Genomic DNA, 17,590 nt, shown 5'->3' with positions numbered 1-17,590 from the left:
ACTTGTATGAGTGTTTCCAGTCAGGGTTTCGTTCACAGCATAGTACGGAAACTGCACTAATAAGAGTAACAAATGATTTGTTAATGGCTGCTGATGGCGGACTTTTATCTATTCTTGTTTTACTTGACTTGAGTGCAGCTTTTGACACAATTTCACATGGTATTCTTTTAAATCGTTTAACTGACATTGGTATCACTGATGTTCCTTATGCTTGGTTTTTATCATACCTTTCTGATCGCACACAGTTCGTACAACTAAAAAAATTTAACTCCCAACCTTCCCCTGTTAGCTGTGGTGTTCCCCAAGGCTCTGTCCTAGGACCCCTTTTGTTCCTAATTTACCTTCTCCCACTAGGTAATATTTTTTCAAAATTTGGTATTAGATTCCACTGTTACGCTGATGATACGCAGCTTTATATATCCACCAACCCTGACTCCATCCTTCCCCCTCCCTGTCTTACCAACTGCCTTCATGAAATAAATGTCTGGTTTTCTGCAAATTTCCTTAAACTTAATGGCAGTAAGACTGAAGTCCTTCTCATTGGTACTAATTCTACTCTCTCCAAGTCAAGCAGTTTTTCTTTACCTATTGACGGTTCCTCTATTTCTCCTTCTCACCAGATTAGGAACTTGGGGGTTATCTTTGACAGCACCCTTTCATTTGAAGCCCATATTAATAATATAACCAGGTCTTGTTATTTCCATCTCCGCAATATCACTCGTCTCCGGCCATTTCTCACTTCACATAGCTCTTCTATTCTTGTTCATTCGCTTGTAACTTCTCGTATTGATTACTGTAATTCTTTATTATTTGGTTTACCACACAAATCTCTTCGTAAACTTCAGTTGATTCAGAATTCTGCAGCTCGCATCATAACCCGGACCTCACTTACTCAACATATTACCCCATCACTCCAACAATTACACTGGCTTCCAATCAAATTCCGAATTGAATTTAAAATTCTCCTCCTCACGTACAAATCGCTTCATAGCCTCGCTCCACCTTACCTTTCCGACCTTCTGCAGCCCCACACCCCCTCTCGAACTCTGCGCTCCTCTTCATTGGGTCTCCTTCATACTCCTTCTGCTCGCCTAACCACCATGGGCCATAGGGCCTTTAGCCGTGTTTCTCCTCGTCTTTGGAATTCTCTCCCAGCTAACATCCGTATATCAGATTCATTAGACCAATTCAAAGTTAAACTTAAAACTCATTTATTTAGACTTGCTTATCTTTCTTGATTACTTTGTACACTCAAGTCTAGTATTTTTATTTTTATTTTTTATTTTTATTGATATTTTTGTTTGTTGTTACTTCTGATATTATTGTTACTGTTGCTTGTGTTGTACGGTGACCTTGAGTGGTTTGAAAGGCGCCTTAAATAAAATGCATTATTATTATTATTATTATTACTGACAAGAGTGTAATGATGATGGAGACACAAGCCAGAGAAAGGGGGGACCAAACACCAGGCCAGAATTCTGCATGAGTCAGGTAAGCATAATGAGTTACAGCAGTGGTTCTCAACTCTGTTCATGGAGTCCCACTGCTCTGTGCATTCTGTATGTCTTTTTGATCTGACAGACTGAGGCTGCGTCCAAATATCACTTTGTGCATCCTATCGTACATCATGTTCTGGATGTAAAGCATGAGACTTTTAATTGTATGTTAACATTTCTATGGTGTTCACTAGGGATGCACCGATAGGATTTTTTTGGGCCGATACCGATACCGATTTAAACAGACAACTTTTGGCCGTAACCGATATTAAACACTTGTATACAATACTATACATATTTATTTCTGCATCAAATTATTTTTACTGAACATGGATTTGATCTAATTAACATTCAACTGACCAACATAATAAGAGAGACACAAATTAAGCTAAAACAAATATAATAAGACAGCATGACAACCTTCAAAGGTGGTTTTTGCTGTTCAGCATTTATTTTATTAACAACATTAACTCGTTTTTTTACATATAATGGATTTCTTTATGCAGTTAATTAATAGGCAGATACCGATTGTTTTTCTCGTGCTATTGCCGATATGCCGATGGTTTCAAATTCATCAAAAATCGGCCGATAAATATCGGCGGCCGATACATCGGTGCATCACTAGTGTTCACTGCATTATTGTTATGCATTTTGTGAAACATCTGCAACATTGTGTCGTTTATTTAGGGACTACTGAATAAATAATACACTTTAATAAAGCTACATACTCAAAACAAAGAGCTTTTTTACAGGAGCAAAGAATTCTGCATCTAAAAGTTTGATAAAAGCAAATGTTCATTTCAGAGTGTTCATTTTATTTACAGAAAAACTTAATGTTAAATATAAATTAAAAGTAGTAAATAAAACACAAATACGTTTTGGTGCAAATTGCTGGCACTACCTGGATTGAAATTTTTACACATGCTAATTGTGTCCTATCGGATGAATAATTCTACATGCACGCTTGGGATCTTAACGCCCACTAGAATACCTAGGCCAAATACAAAAAAAAACGTAATGTAAGTAGTCTAGTGCAAAGACAACAAGTGTGAACATTTGGACACAGCCTCAGTTCATGAAGATCTCTACTAATGAGCTGATGATTTGAATAAGGTGTGTTAAATAAGGAAGACATACAAAATGTGAATAGCAGAGGACCTCGAGGAACAATGTTTAGGTACAGTTACACTGTATAAAACATTAACTAAACAGACAAATTATTTGTCATAGCTTCAATTAACAAAAGAATGTCACCTGCATTTTAGTTTCAAGCATTTTTCCACAATGAAGCCAAACTGGAAGAAAATAAGCTTCTGCTTTGCATCTGACATCAATTCAGAAACCTGCAAAAATAATCACAAGAGAATGAAGAATGTTTAAAATATACATAGAAATAAGCTCTAAGGAGCGGCATGGTTTACAGTAAAATTATGGGGTACTCACACTATGCATACTGTATCATACCAAAGTATGTTTTACCTCCAAAGTTTGGTGTGACTAGTGTGAGCGCTCCGTACCCTACTACACTTGGTCTCTGCAACAGTCCAGTTTAGTTCATGGTAGGGGGGCATATTTTGAAACATAAATATTTTCAAATTATTTGCGACCCTTACAAAGACACTAATTTCCCACAGCCAGCAACAGCACAATGTTTGTCTGACATCACAATCTTACTGTTATTACAACTTTATGATTGTCAACAACTACTACTTTAGACTGAACACCAGTGGGCGGTGCCAACGATATAATGATGTGCTGTGTCTTTCTGTGGGGGAGGTCAAATGAAAATTAATTTAGCTAGTGACATCACTACTCCAGCCATTTTACATTCATAAAAGAAGAATGCTGTCTGCGATTCACTTATGTTTCCATGATTGCAAAAACCTTTATCGAAGTACATATACAATTGTTTAAGTGTCATAATTAAAACATGCCTAAATTGGCAGTGACCCTGGCTTAAGTCGATACAAAACTCAAGTGCAAATCATGACACTCATATTAACTGTAGTTTTGCAAATTATTGTAACACCGATATCAGATATGAATAGTGTCTTATGTAAATATAAAAAGAGCAGAACAAAAAATGAATATAGTCAAAAAAATATGATCTGTGCATTAAGATTTGCATTGTAAATGCAGTCTTATTGTTACGAAAAAACTTCGTTATTGCTGGAATCATGAATGGTCTGAATAGGATTTGAGTTTGTTTACTTGTGAAACTTACCTGCACCACCATTTACAGATCCAGTGGGTGCAGATCATCATACAGATGGTTCAAGTGTGGATCCACCTAATATTCAAGGTAAAAGAGCATTTGTTCACAGCATTATCTAAGAAAACATATCACTAGATATTACATATTAGATGTTCATGTCTGACTCTGATCCATACGAAACAGATTTTCTGTCCTGGGACACTCGGCTAACCATCAAGAAAGAACACAGTAGGTTAACAAGAATCTGACCTCACGTTTGATCATTACAAAATTATGGCAGTACATTACACATTTAAGGACTGTTATTCCTCTGGCTGATTTAAAGATACCCAAAAGTTCTTAAAAAGAAGCAGCCCTAGTTATTTTGGCTTGTTAAACATAAAATATATAGACATAACTATTGCGACACCTCCTTCTAATAAACAGGTTTAAATACTTTACTTATTTCCATGAGCACAAATCTTAGTGCTACAGCATATGATATTCTAGAAAAACCGTTTGATGCTAAATTTATTGCAAGAGTTTTGGCAGGGCCCTTTTCAATACCAACTTAAGAATGACCCTACAAACTAAGTAAGGTTCAAACAGAAAATTAGTGATTCAGTCTGGTGTGGAAGAACTTTGACTGCTCTGAATAGACCTTAACTCAGCTAACACCTTTGATATGACTCAAAGGTTTTTAGCCAAAAACTCATCACCTAAACCTATCAATAACTTGTACAAGAAGCTGTAGTCATTTCGGAACAGAAAAAGGCACTTACAAAACTGTTGCAACAAAAATCAAAATTCTTTGTAGTGGTATTATATGGTATAGCATTTAAATTTGTTTTGATTGGACATACTGGAATAAATAAACATGTTTATTAGAATGAGGCCTCCCAATACTTTTGTCTAGTGTATTTGCCACAGACAGGGTAACGCAATCCTTAGAGTGTGCTTCTTTGTAAATGTGACAAATGAAAATGACCTGATCCATCATTTCCAGCTCCAGTGGGCATCCTTTATCCATCCAGACCCTCATACAGATGGTTGGAGTTTTGATTCACCTAAAGTACCATGCAAGGTAAGAGAGCATTTGTTGACATAATTAGGAAGAAAACATAAACGCATTGTTTATGGCATTTAAATACAACATAACACTGTTTAATACTACCTTTTCTGTTCAATCCATAGAGCACTCATTTTCCCTCTTGAGACCATGGTGTGACCTGCAAGGTCGAATGGAGAGTAAGTTGCCTAAAAAAAATATTTATCATTATCACGTCATTAGCTAAACATCAACATGTCTGAGGCAGATGCAGGTCTGATAATCTGTCCAACATTCAAAACCTCACTGTAAATCTACAGTCTTGAGTACTGTTTTAAATCAATGTATACATATGCTCATTATGAATTTTAATAAAAAATACTAAATGTATATAAAAAGCCTCAATTCAATAATTTTTTTGATATTGCAGCTGTAAACAAGACAATCTTGGAGTCACCTGCATTCACTGGTCCAGTTGTTAGTCCAATTACAGATGGAGATTATAGAAGAGGATGATGTCTTTTCTCCAACATCTTTCTAGACTGATAAAAGATCTAGACAGGCTCAAACAAAAGTTAACAGACAGAGGGGCTTATATAGAGAATGGTAATAACCATTTTATCCGTCAAACTTTTTACCAATTATTGTAAACATAAACAATATTATAGGGCTTAATTTGTTTTAAACATTACTTCAATGTACTGTATCTGTTTAAGGTGAGCAGCTACACATAAAAGAAGAACATGGAGAATCTGCCCAGAGGTGTTAACCAGCAATGCAGCTATACAACTAAATTGATGCAGGCTGAAACAATGTGTGTATGTTATGTCCAAATGTTATGTTCAAATGTTTTACAATATACTTAAACAGGTGGACCTGTCATTATTGCATTAGTCAAGTACAACTGAGTAGGTTAAGTTTACATATCAACGTCATTAAATATATATAAATAAATATCAGTCTTGACAGCAAACATAATAATGTTAAATAAAATAATAATTACAGCTTTTTAAGAAATTTACACGGGCTCAAACTATCAGTGAAATTAACTATCAAAAACCTAAAATAACCACAGACACGTGAATAACATATCTAACGTGAACTAGCTAGTTACTGTACATACATCCCAGCAAACAAAAAAAGGTCCCCAGGACGTCCCCTAAATGGCATCTGCGAACGTCCCCCGGACGTTATCGTGTAGGGTTCTTTTGACGTCCTGCGAACGTCCGCAAAAACGTCTTCCGGACGTTCAAAATGACGCGTTGGGGACTTTATTGACTTTTAGGGGACGTCATGGGGACCTTTTTTGTAAGCTAAATAACATGCTAAGCACTTTAGGCGAACGTCCCCCGAACGTCATCGTGTATGGTTCCCGTTACGTCGAGCGGACTTCCGCGAGGACGTCCTCCGGACTTTTGCGAGGACGTTCGCGGGACGGTCAGCGGACTTTCGGGACTTTTAGGGGACGTTCGCCTAAAGTCCTCAGCACGTCGTTTTATTTCCTTGCTAACCAATGAAATCAGACACGCTAAACATTGTATACCACAAAGTTCTTTTATTTTAATTAAACAGTTGTAATTATCCTGTGCTCCGTGTTTGTGTGAGCGTGCGCGAGCTCCCGTGCGCGTGCCGGATCTCCCGTACGCGTCAGTCAAACGCGCTTCAGCTGCGTGTGTGTGCGTGTCTCTGGCTGTCTGCTGGACTCCGATGTCAAATATTTCCGTGGTCTTCTAACCTAAAACAACGAAACGAACACATTCAAAAGTTAAGTATTTATTGGGGTGGTTTCCCAGACAAGGAGCTTAAACCAGGACTATGCCTCAGTTTAATTATGAAATATAACCAGTTTTAACAAACATGCCTTACTAAAACATTACTTGTGTGCAATCTGATGTAAAAAAAAAAACAAAGGGCACTGATGTATTTTAATATATGTCAGTACAAGTTGTTTTTAGGTTGGACAAAAATGTCTTGCAAAAAATCTGTAGCAAACATTTAAAAGGGAGACAGAATTCTGTGCTAAAACTAGAAAGCATGCACAACTCTCTTTTACCTTAGTATTGAATGTTTATGGCATTATAGTTGCTGTTACAGTTCACTCAAAGTAAAGGTGGCTAAATGTGGACATACAGTTCTGTGCAAAAGTCTGCATGCTACCATTAGATTTGTTGTTTTTGCAATTGTGTAGTGATCATATGTTTATTTCTCAGTCTCTTTATTAGAATACAACCAGAAAATACAGGAAATGTGTATGTAGTATTAAAAAACAGTATAAAAGTTTAAGCTGAAGTTTAAAGTATTTAGGGTAAACTCACCTTCAACTTGAGCAATAGCAGGCAACTGCAGGATCTCTTACACATAAATAAAATTTAATCCTTTCTAATTCTAATCGAATGACTTCAGTCTCCTCAAAAAAGCTCAAGATGTGTTTCGTGCCAAGAGAAGTCACACTAAATACTGACTGATGTTTTTAATTTTGTGTACATATTTCCTGTATTTTCTGTTTGTATCTTAATAAAAAGAGTAAAAAATAAATATGGATGGGCATTTAAATTTAGCTAAAACAACAAAGCTGGTGATGGTGGCCTAGACTTTGCACAGTACTGTATGTTACCTATTTTATTTGTAAATGCAAATCGATATGAATATGAATACTCCCAGTATGGTTTCAGCTGGTCAGGCTGGTGTAGCAGGATTGTTTTACAGAGGTTTTGGCCACTTTGTAGCTGGTCTTAGCTGGTCAGGCGGGAAGACCAGCTGACCCACCAGCATATACCACCTTGGCTAAGTTGGTTGGCTGTCTTAGCTGGTTTAAGCTGGTCCTTTAACCTGGCAAAACTGGTACGTCAGCTGGTCTTCCACCCTGACCAGCTAAAAGTGAACATACACATCTCAGAGAGAGCATAGGTCACACACACACACAATATTTTACTATGACATAAAATAATATAAGTTGTCTTATTATATTGATCTTTGATATTATTGTAGTTTTTTGTGTTAAAGGCATATTGAAGTATAATATGTAGAGTATATTCACACAGACTCACTTTAACTCAATGTTAGTTGCAAGTTTGAAACTGAGCTGCTGAAATTTGCCCTGTGTAACTGTAGCATCCTCCTAATTCCCATCTCCCAAACTGCCTCCCCTCTGAAGAAACAGATAACGAATCTACAAACAAAAACAATCCGTAGTAAACATGGGTAAAAAGTCAGCAGTGACTAGTAATGTTGCGTGTTTTATGGCACATACCATCTTTTGAAAGTCAGCTTGGCTTGCTGCATTTTTCCGACCACTGTTGTGATGTTGTCCTGGATTTGGTCTACTTTCAGAATGATTCTCCACTCCAAGATTTCTTTCAAGAAGGTGTTTTGAAACATTAATAACATTACTAACTATACCAGTAAAATAAATGAACAACAAGTCTGTCTGGAAGAAAACCAATGTCAATAATTTAAGATAAAAAAATAACAAAATAGTGTACCTTGATTCGCTGGTTGGAAGAAATTGATTGATGTGCTGCATTTGTGATTGTGCATGAAATGGAACTGTAAACAATAAAAACAATTAATCATTTGTAAGTCACTCAAGGCATATAACAATTAATAAATTTAAATCAAGTAATCATCATTATACTACAAATACTGTAGACTGAGATTAAATATATTGTTTCTTAATTCCACAGAAGTATAACAGTTTAAATGACTAATAACATTACAATGTACTCACAATAAGGTGCCTCAGGCAACATCAAAACATCTTTTTGCTTTTTCTTACTGGTTGCTCCTCATCTAACAAAAAAAACACAGGGAAAAAAATCTGAAAAGAATGATAATATGAAAGTGAATCATAGTGACCTTATAGTTTCACCTGGCTTTTCAGCTGAGAAATACTCCTATTTGCTGTTAATAATGATTCATTTTCTTCACTTTTAAACTGGAAATCTTATCCTCAGGTCTAGAAACAACAAGACAAAAAAGAAGTATTTGATATTATTAAGAAACTTACACAATGATTCCCACTGTTTTAAATTATGTAACAATGAATGTAGTGACAATTAAATCACCTTCAATAATGATTTTACCCTTAGATAATTTACTGTCCTACTGAACTGTGAATAAATGTGCATTTAAAGAAAATATGGATAGACAACATGTATTTTTCTTGATCATTCCAACTCTTGGTCAATATACATTACTGTACAAGTGTCTTAGGCCACCATCACCAGCTTTGTTGTTTTAGCAAAGTTTTAATGTCCATCCATATTTATTTTTCACTTTTTTTATTAAGATACAAACAGAAAATACAGGAAATATGTACTCAAAATTAAAAATAATTTTTTTTTTTAGAACTAAATGTCTTCTTCAGACATCAGTCATATTTAATGTGACTTCTCTTGGCACAAAACACATCTTGAGCTTTTTTGAGGAGACTGAAGTCATTGATTAGAATTAGGATTTGATTTTATTTAGGTTTAAGAGATCCTGCAGTTGCCTGCTATTGCTCAAGTGAAAGGGGAGTTTACCCTAAAAACTTGACACTTCAGCTTCAACTTTTATACTGTTTTTAATACTACATACACATTTCCTGTATTTTCTGGTTGTATCCTAATAAAGAAACTGAGATATAATGATATATGATCACTACACAATTGCAAAAACCACAAATTTAATGGTAGCATGCTGGCCTAAGACTTTTGCACAGTACCTCATACAAACATTGTATATTTGGCTTGACAGTATTTGTTGAGGTTAAAAAGAAGTTTGGTATTACTTTGCATACTTTACCTGTGTGAGAAAATGGGCTACTCTGACTGCATATTGTCCACAGCTGTTTGTCCAGAATGGCACATTGTTTATTTTGGTCTCAATACCCTTCAGATAAAAACAAGCATGTTTGATTATTTTTATTTTTTATATGTAGCTGACCATGTTGTTCATGTTTATTTGTATTTTATAAAACATGGATAAAATCTTACCACATTCTTTCACTCTAACCACAAGGATGGTGCTACCTCAGCCTTATTTTGTTCAGTAAAATGGAGCAAAACAGCACAGGAAACCTGTAAGTAAAGTCCATATAAATCTGTAAGTTCAGCTTGCAGTCCTCAAAGGCAATATACAGTTAGCCTTAATAGAGAACCATTGGCTTTATTCTCAAACCTTAGGCTAAAATTGTTTTCCAATGTTTTTTCCTTTTTCCTGGAAACATGTAGGATGTTTAATCTTAGTTTTTCTCAAACCAGTATCAATATTACAGTATAAGATAAGCTGATCTGGTGCTGAACTTACCTTTTTGGAGGACATGTTTAGATGTTTAAAAGCTGAGAAAACAAAATAAAGAAAGTAAATATATATATATACACATCAAAATATATAAAAGAATTAAAAAAATTAAGCTGCTTAAATGTTACCCTGATGTACCCCCAACCGTCCCAGAGATTTTATGTATTATTATAAGAGATTTGATTCAGTTTAAGATTTGTATTCAATTGCTACCATCATAAGGTTTAACCATACACCAGATAAAGGTTTAAAAATAAAGTCTAAACAATATGTTCATAGGCTACATGCATTCAGGCTGATTCATTATGCTGCACATTAAAAATAATTGAACCACATCTACAAACTTATTTTGGTGATTTAGCCCACAAGTTACTTGAACTGGCATGTCCATTGTTTTTACAATGAATTAAATGGCTATTTTTTTTTTTTTTACTGCGTTTGGCACAGTATTCAATCCTACACGTTATTGTACTACAGTACAGTAGGTGGCGGTATACTGTAGTATTCTGTTCATGTCCGCATCGTCATACGCGCCAGCACCCCTGAAAGACTGCAGGAACAGAAACCCCTGGAAAGGTAAGTTAGGCGTTTTAATTTAAACTTTAAAATGCGTTTAATCACCACGACAGTAAATTTTTGCTTTGCCATTACTAAAGAATCAATTCAGACAGAATCTCGCGCACGCTCACACTTGTAGGCTGTTTCTGAAACGGAAGGCTGCATCCTGCGGAGGTCGCATATGCAGGCTGCATACGTCATCAAGCCTGGTTTATTTAAGTTAAATGAGCATTACATTCGCAAGTCATACGCATATTACAACAATTTACGATTAACTAAGAATAATAGTCAACTTTAGAATTGTTAATATTCTTAAATCTGACAGTCTTGATGACGTATACAGCCTACATATGCCACCTCCAGTAGCCTTCGGATTGAGAAACGGCCGTAATGAGCTCGCGCAGTAACTTATATTAATTATTACTTAATAACATTATACCATTTACTCAAACACTGAAACAAAGTAAGCGAGTTACTTAAATATGGCTACAAACCTCGAATAAGTTATTTACCATTTACAAACCTCTACTGAGTTATCAAACTGCCCTCTTGAACCAATATTTACTGTATATGGTAACGAAATCTTACCCTGTAACGAAAAATTTACGAAATTACTAACTTATCTAACAATTAACTACAAAATAAACGGGATGTGTATAAAAAAATGACGAAATTTAAAGGAGCTTTTGCTTATTCCTACCATCGAGACCGTTGTGTCAGTTGAAGTATGACGTGTGAGGCCTCGTGCCAGATAATTCAAATGTTCTCACGTGCAGTCAGGGCCTATACTGGCACGTGATAAAGAGATATGCTGTCATCCTTTCTTTTACAACACAAGTTGTTTCTATATATATTAGACACAACAATAAAATTAATAAAATCTGTGATTGTTTGTCTAAATCCTTATTGCTGTGTGTTGTACAACTTGATAATTCATAAAAGTATAACAAGTGTTTGTTTTTATAGATGAGTTCCCTATTAAAGAGAGGCTTGATGCTGTTTACTCCACACTCTTAGGCTGATTTTGGATTATTTGTCTGTGAAGACACAGTAGTTCAGTTTCTGAATCCCATCAAGAATGAAGACCTGCAGGCCACCATATTGAGCTGTGAGTCAAAATTTATACTTTTATAACCATACCAGTATATGACATTTCAGTGTAGTGCCATTTAAGTTTCCCTGGCTAAAATAGTTGAATTTGGTAATATTTGTTAATAAGATTATTAATAAGTTATATTTGTATATTTGACTTGTATAGCAGGTTATATTTGTTTGAACAAATAAGTATATTGTTAATAACAAGCTGAGATGGTGGGTTTTCTGGCTATGGTTTTACAGGATGTATAAGAAGGGGAAAGACAGAATAGGTAGCTTGGTTAATTTCGTTTACATGCATAGTTCATGGGGAATTTGTTCAGAGAAAGCATTCAAACACAACCAAACATCTTTACTGTCTCATGCTTTTCTGTGTTCCAGGCAGGGTCTGATGTCATAATATGGCGCTTTTCCAATGTAGGGTACAACTTGGCTCGGCACAATGCAGCTCATACCGCTTTCATTGCTTTTCCAGTACAGTTTAGTATCGCTTCAGAGTGGGTGAGATTATAGGCAGGGGTGCACATAAGGGTGTGTATGCGCGATTAGAAACAATTCCAGCGTACCAACGTTGCTGAAATTTTGTTACATAGTTAGCTAATTTACTGCAACATAAGGGATTTCATAACATCTCGATCACTCCCCAGTGACTGGTCCCAGTATAGGTCATAAACCCCGCCTCCCCCATGTTATTTAATGGGACTTGAGACCAAGCTGTTTTTTGTCATTTACTGTAGGTTTTATCATGCTGATGTAAATTCAAGTGTTTGTTTTTAAAATAAGTTTGTTTTTAGTTAGTTAGTTAATGCTATAAAACGGTGTTGTCACGTCATGATTGACAGCTGTGTATGCACATTCTGGGAGAGTGAGGGCGGGGCCTTGATTTCGCGGCTTTACATCCTGCTCACTACTGTGCAGGACTGGTCCCGAAATTGCTACTGCGCAGACTCAAGACCCAAGATGTCAGCGGCGACACTGGCGGCTTCATTTTTTACCAATGGAAGAGAGCAAGCTCTCCAGGTGCTCCTTTTAGAACCAGGACAAAAAAAGTTATGTGCACCTCTGATTATAGGCTTATTGTTACAGTTGCGTCCCCTCTACTGCCGTAACATCATCGTAAATGTGATACAAACACACACACAACATGGAGCAACATAGCATATTAATGGAATGTAGCCACAAAATCAAAATTGACAGCCACAACTACATTTTCCACTACCTCTCTCACATGACAGGTTCTGTACAAACACCCGTGTCATCAGTATCAGCTCTCCGCGGACAGAACATTTAAGCCATGACGCCTATATTTTTGGTGCGTTTTGGATGCGGAGCCATGCGCAAAGTTACAAAAATGCCATGCAGACATAGGCATGGTGGTGTGCTCTGCATTTTTGTAACTTTGCACATGACTTCACATCCGAAACCCCATCCCATTACTCCTCCCCCAAAAGTGAGCTGTGCTGAACTGGGTTATACTATGCAGTGGAAAAGCGCCAAAAGTGTCCTACTTCGTGGCTTGAAGGATTTAGGTAAGCAAATTTATCTGACACATCACAACCTAAAACCTTATAAAAAAGTTAAAAAAAATTCTTGATCTTAACATTTATTCACATTTAATGAGATATGGAGATTTTTATCTTTCACAGATGAATACATTTGAGTAAGCCGTTTTTATGTCTAAACACCGCGGTCCACCATACATGAAAGTCATCATGTTTCTACAGTAGCCCAAAACGGACAAACTGTTCTACAGAGCGTGTTTCGTCCACACGTTGTCTCAAGGGCTCATTATAGCATGCAGACCGCTGGTAGGCAGTTTCCACGCGTGTAACCACAGAAGCAGCTTGGCCAGTTTAACTCACAAATGAAGAAACAGCAGATTGTTGTGTATGTTTTGAGAAGACCAACAGCAGTGGCGGCCGGTGACTTCTTTTTTTGAGGGCACTCGATTCGAAGTTCGTCACAACATGTATGTAGTTCATGTGTGTGGTTTCTTTTTTCAAAATATGTGTTCTGCACTTTGAGAGATCCTATGTGCATCACGTGTCATGTCAAAATAAGTGCCTGCTGCAGATGCGTCTAAAGGGTTTATGATAAAAGAGACACTCACGATTGCCAGATACTCACATAATCTCATGTGTAATCAGAGTTTACTGTTTTGGGAGTGTCTTGCATGTATTTTGTGAACGTGAGCGTCTCTTTTTTATCATAAACGGTTTTGACGCGTGTGCAGCAGGCACTTATTATGACAAAACATGTGATGCACACAGGATCTCTCAACACGCAGGACACATATTTTGAAAAAGGCACATGATACTCTGTACACTTATTTTGAATTAGCGGCCCTCGGATGAGGAGTAACGAACGCCACTGATGGAAGTAAATAAACAGCGAATCGTTGCAGTTTGAGTAAAATCACTCCTCAACTTTGCCTATCTTTGTTCTCACCGTCGCAATTGGAAATGGCTATGATGCAGTTTTTTACCTGATGAGAGGGGTTCTAATGGACCAGTAACAGCACTTGAAGTCCGCGTAGAACTGAAGCGCTGTTAAAAATCAGGCTACGCAGAGCTACGCTCAGGCTAGGGATAACCTACAGTGTAGACCTTACGCACGCACTATAACATGGGCTTCAGACGATGACATTTTTGTCCTGTGGCAGCTACCATAGAATCTCATTGCGTTTCGAAATTGAGGTTGATTGCAATTTCACCGCTAGATGCCACAACAAAATATAATACACATTTAACATATATAACTTTTGATTTTAAATATGGATTAGCAAATGCTGAAATTAACATGAACTAAGATTAATAAATATTGTAGAAGTATTGTTTATTGTTAGTTCATGGTAGCAAATGCTAACAAATACAAGCTTATTGTAAAGTGTTACCATTGCAATTTGATACTAAACCTAAAAATGTGTAAATGTCTTACCTGTATCTTTTTCACTGTTCTTTTCCAGCAGTTTCAGCGTTGGACTTGTAATTCTGCGTGTTTGGCTTCTTTAGCACTTGCTGTTTGAAAGTCATTGCTTGCAACAGATTGAGCGACTGTCATTCTACATTTCTGTTTGCATTGCTTTGCTTGCATTTTGAATCCTTCGCAATAATAACTATGCAAAAAGTTTTACATTTGAACTGTAGTTGTAGATTTAAATTTGTTTTTCCTTGATATAATGTATTTATATAGATTTTTACAATTATTTATCATGCAGTGCTTCATATATGAGAAAGACAACGCTTGAAGAACCACACAACACTCATATTAATGTATGTGTCATATTAATAAAAATAAACAAGTCTTTGCACTTCATTTATATTTAATTGAGTGATATGTAACTTCACAATGGTGGATTCTTTAACTATTACATGAATATGTGCATTGTGATTTCGATTTATTGACCATAGTTATGTGTTAGGAATAGTGGAGAAAATCATTTACTAAAAAAGACAAAGGTGCCAGATCTTTCATTTACTTTAAATGCAATAAAATTATAGAACAATTGTAAGCAGCTTTAATGGAATCTATGTAATATAGTCAGTAAAGCATACTAAGTTTATAAATTAAGAAATTCTTAGATACTATAAATTACGATTTTCATTAGTAAAACCATAGCAAAAACAGCATTTTTACTTTGATGTTGCATAAAAGGGTAACTCTTATGGTTAAATGTGTATGGGTTTATATTAAAGCTTCGAGTGGTTTCACGTCCCCGGAAGGTCCGCCAGCGAACGTTGTCTAGCGGACCATATGCGGACGTCACCAGAAGGTCCGCCAGAAAACGGTTTTTAGCGGACTTTGTGCGGACGTCCCCAGAATGTCCGCCAGCGAACGTTATTTAGCGGACCATATGCGGACGTTCCCGGAAGGTCCGCCAGCGAACGTTATTTAACGGACCTTATGCGGACGTCCCCGGAAGGTCCGCCAGCGAACGTTACAATGCGGACCAATTGAGGACCTTATGCGGACCTAAGAGGACGTTCGCGACGTCCGGGGGACGTCCCCTGTTTGCTGGGATTGCTTATTATCAACGAAATTTCAAGTTAACTGATCCCACACCCAGCATTATTAAAATGTATTATTACTACATACCTTAAACAAATGTTCCCTTAAATCGCCAGACCAGGACAGGTTTCTTTCTTGCCCTTCTTCTTTTGCATTGCGACGTCGATATAAGTGCATGGTGTGGTGTAGCACGAATTTAACGCAAAGACGCTCATATTAATAATATACACGATATTGACGATTAATACGGATGATTTTATCTTTGTTTGACATTCTCATCAGAGTTATATTGAGGAAACAAAGAATATGACATAGTTTGTAAAATTTTTGTAATGGTTTCTTTTAGAATGCAGCTGCTGCAGATGAAGAATCCGTCCGTCTACCACTGAAGGAGACGCGGAAAATCGGGAAAAGATGATCTTTGCCCGAGGAAGCATTTGATTAATTTAAAGATGTTGTGTTTCTTTGTATGTTATAGAAAAACTTTGCTTTTTTGCATACACTCGTGTAAATATGCATCTTATGAATGTTTTCCTTTGTCTAATTTTAATAAATTTTACGCAATCAACTGCCTGTTTTATTGAAAATACTGTTTTAATTGTTGTCAATGATATATTGTAATAATATGTGTGTATAACTGTGTAGAATATGTAGTTTAGAGCAATTTATTTTTAATGATCTTTTAATCGTCTTTTAAAGCTCTCAGAAACATCTTAGAAAGAGCTCGATTAAAGCTCTTATAAAGATCTTTTAAAGATCTAAGAAACATCTTGGAAATATCTTAGAAACATCTGCTAACCATCATTCTAAATATCAAGTGTCTTGAAAAGATCTTAAAAGCGTCTTCAAAACGGCTGGGCTCGTACGTCTCAGATACGTAATTCATATGGGCAAACGACCTTTATAATACGTTTTCCAGACGGAATGGAAATCTGAGTGATTACCTCGCAGATACGTATCTGAGACGTACGTGTGCTATCTGGGAATGGAGGTAATTTGAAAATTGACAAAAGGTCCAAGATAACACCACAAGATCAGTGCTTAAAGAGATATGGGGGAATTGAATTGAATTACACAAAAAATTCAACGATATCATACACCTTTGATTTATGCAGTGTGATAGATTGTGGAGGGCAATAGTAACCTCTATAGTAGTGTCCATTGGTGTATTTGTGGCTATCCTGGTCACTTGTGGATGTTGTTGAATCCCCTGTCTCAGATCCCTGTGTAATAGGCTGATAGTGTCTGCAATAGAGAAAAAAAGAAAATCCACCCCCATACAGCATGCCGCTATTAGGCCTACAGAACCTGGAGGATGATGAGGAGGAACATGTGTGACCTCTTTCAGAGGTCAAGAGAGGGAATTGTGGGATTTTTATGTTGTTTTATTAATCAGTATGTCATGTTATAATTCATATGTGCTATTATGCTTTCTGTGCTGAGTACAAGAAAGTTGTCTGTGTTCGGTTGGGGGAGAAACCAGCAAACGCTGATAACAAAGCCCTGAAGGGAAAACACGCAGAACAGATGGTTTCAATAAACAAGTTGTTTGCATTATAACTATGTTATATTTAGAGAAAGTGAAAATTAGTATGTTTAACTAATGAATGCATTTAACCAATTCATGAACAATGGAGTATTGTTGTGTTGTTGAATAATTATGTTTTACATATTTACTACATTTCATGCTGATTGCTAAAAGTGTTAAAGTTACAAAGATGTCCAAATAAGGACTGTGGAAATTGATTTTGTTCCATTTTATATTTCTTTAATTAATCATTTTATTCTATAAACATTGTGTGTTTCATATATGCACTGAGCTATTATGTAAAAATGAGGTGTTTGTGTTTGAGAGTGGAAAGTTACCAGCTTGTTGTGTGTGTGTTTTCTTCCCTAACAGATGGTTTT

At 36.3% G+C, this 17,590-nt stretch overlaps 4 long non-coding RNA genes across 16 annotated transcripts; 2 read left to right on the top strand and 2 right to left on the bottom strand.

Annotated features, from left to right (window-relative positions):
* The first annotated feature begins 1,408 nt into the window (after nucleotides 1-1,408).
* Nucleotides 1,409-16,117, top strand: LOC135718398 (uncharacterized). Of its 2 annotated transcripts, none has more exons than XR_012337739.1 (8): nucleotides 1,409-1,491; nucleotides 3,739-3,798; nucleotides 3,895-3,939; nucleotides 4,697-4,774; nucleotides 4,885-4,938; nucleotides 5,169-5,344; nucleotides 5,455-5,552; nucleotides 16,029-16,117. It is a non-coding gene; the product is annotated as an uncharacterized lncRNA (long non-coding RNA). The 2 variants fall into 2 exon arrangements; XR_010520755.2 differs by having other exon boundaries at nucleotides 5,455-5,556.
* LOC135718399 (uncharacterized) lies at nucleotides 1,414-15,945 on the bottom strand. Of its 4 annotated transcripts, XR_012337742.1 has the most exons (8): nucleotides 15,770-15,945; nucleotides 5,196-5,329; nucleotides 4,865-4,947; nucleotides 4,679-4,757; nucleotides 3,721-3,786; nucleotides 2,940-3,030; nucleotides 2,751-2,839; nucleotides 1,435-1,478 (listed from the first exon to the last, which is right to left on the bottom strand). It is a non-coding gene; the product is annotated as an uncharacterized lncRNA (long non-coding RNA). The 4 variants fall into 4 exon arrangements; XR_010520756.2 differs by lacking the exon at nucleotides 2,940-3,030 and having other exon boundaries at nucleotides 1,431-1,478; XR_012337741.1 differs by lacking the exon at nucleotides 2,940-3,030 and having other exon boundaries at nucleotides 1,431-1,478; nucleotides 4,865-4,919.
* Nucleotides 6,274-15,226, bottom strand: LOC135718152 (uncharacterized). 9 transcript variants are annotated; one of them, XR_010520598.1, is made up of 10 exons: nucleotides 14,612-14,749; nucleotides 11,280-11,665; nucleotides 10,028-10,059; nucleotides 9,715-9,798; nucleotides 9,524-9,610; nucleotides 8,466-8,693; nucleotides 8,221-8,284; nucleotides 7,989-8,091; nucleotides 7,786-7,907; nucleotides 6,274-6,473 (listed from the first exon to the last, which is right to left on the bottom strand). It is a non-coding gene; the product is annotated as an uncharacterized lncRNA (long non-coding RNA). The 9 variants fall into 9 exon arrangements; XR_010520601.1 differs by having other exon boundaries at nucleotides 11,584-11,665; XR_010520602.2 differs by lacking the exon at nucleotides 14,612-14,749 and adding an exon at nucleotides 9,899-9,937 and having other exon boundaries at nucleotides 11,280-11,301.
* Nucleotides 10,538-14,613, top strand: LOC141282928 (uncharacterized). The gene is made up of 3 exons (XR_012337840.1): nucleotides 10,538-10,597; nucleotides 11,546-11,687; nucleotides 12,056-14,613. It is a non-coding gene; the product is annotated as an uncharacterized lncRNA (long non-coding RNA).
* Nucleotides 16,118-17,590: the final 1,473 nt, after the last annotated feature.

This window comes from Paramisgurnus dabryanus, chromosome 10, assembly GCF_030506205.2.
Source record: "Paramisgurnus dabryanus chromosome 10, PD_genome_1.1, whole genome shotgun sequence".
NCBI classification, from domain to species: Eukaryota; Metazoa; Chordata; class Actinopteri; order Cypriniformes; family Cobitidae; genus Paramisgurnus; species Paramisgurnus dabryanus.
This window is presented reverse-complemented; position numbering and strand designations above follow the sequence as displayed.